The sequence below is a fragment of the Macaca nemestrina genome, chromosome 2 (assembly GCF_043159975.1).
Source record: "Macaca nemestrina isolate mMacNem1 chromosome 2, mMacNem.hap1, whole genome shotgun sequence".
Taxonomy (NCBI): Eukaryota; Metazoa; Chordata; class Mammalia; order Primates; family Cercopithecidae; genus Macaca; species Macaca nemestrina.
The window spans coordinates 191,895,248-191,896,424 of NC_092126.1; the positions used below are offsets into that span (position 1 = coordinate 191,895,248).

Below are 1,177 nucleotides of genomic sequence, written 5' to 3' on the forward strand. Positions count from 1 at the left end.
TGTGGGACCTATGTTACTCAGGAGATACTGATTGACAATGTCCGTCACAGGGTCTCCCCACCATCTGCTGTAACTCCTACTTCATTCTGAAGAGCTGAGTCTAATTCTTGTTCTTGGAGAAAGTGTCTTGAGGCAATTTGGCCAATTTTTCTGGTTCTGCAAGGTCACCATTGGCTCCATAGAGCATCAGAGATATAGCTATAAGCATGGGTGTGGGAAAGAAGTATTGACAAATGCTGTATGAGGAAGCTGTGAGAGATGAAGCCTTCCTCTACTGTTTCCAATAGACTTATTGGTATGGGTAAGAGAAATGGTGATCAAATCATCATCAGAACCCTCTCAGGAGGATAGAAAACCAACCAGTTTGGAGTTAAAACAGAACATTGTCTTTCACAGGGAAGACTCACAGGGCAATTCTGAAAGGCAAAATATTCATATTTCATGCTCACTTTGGCAGCACATGTACTAAAACTGGAACAATATTGAGAAGATTAACATGGTTCCTGTGCAAGGATGACACAAAAATTCATGAAGCATTTGTATTTTTACTGAGACAGGGTCAATTCTGCACATATCAATATTAATCTTGAATGTAAATGGGCTACATGCCCAAATTAAAGGGCACAGAGTGGCAAGCTGGATAAAGAAGCAAGACTGAATGGTATGCTGTTTTCAAGAAACCATTTCTTATGCAATGACACCCTTAAGCTCACAGTAAAGAGACGGAGAAAAATCTACCAAGCAATTTGAAAACACAACACAGCAGGAGTTGCTATTCCAATTTCAGGCGAGATAGATTTTAAACCAACAAAGATTTAAAAAAGAGAAAGATGAGCATTACTTAATGGTAAAGGGTTCAATTATTTCACTGCAGATTATGTTCTCAAGGTTCATCCATGTTGTGGCATCTGTCAGAATTTTCTTCCTTTTTAAGGCTGAATAATATTTCATTGTGTGAATGGACCACATTTTGCATATCCATCCATCCAGCCAGCCAGCCAGCCATCCATCAGTGAGCACTTGGACTGCTCCCAAGTTTTAGCTGTTGTGAATAATGTTGATTTGCATTGTTTTAAATAGCAGAACTTACAGAAGGGATGAGAGAATTTTGATTCACTGGCCCTCTCTTCCATGGACATTCTAGGCTCAGAAGACTGGGTTACTAATAGGCAAAAGC

The 1,177-nt window shown here is 39.8% G+C and overlaps 1 non-coding gene across 1 annotated transcript; it reads left to right on the forward strand.

The window, feature by feature from the left end:
* The first annotated feature begins 441 nt into the window (after positions 1-441).
* Positions 442-548, forward strand: LOC112425885 (U6 spliceosomal RNA). The gene has a single exon (XR_003017072.1). It is a non-coding gene; the product is annotated as a U6 spliceosomal RNA (small nuclear RNA).
* The last annotated feature ends 629 nt before the right edge of the window (positions 549-1,177 follow it).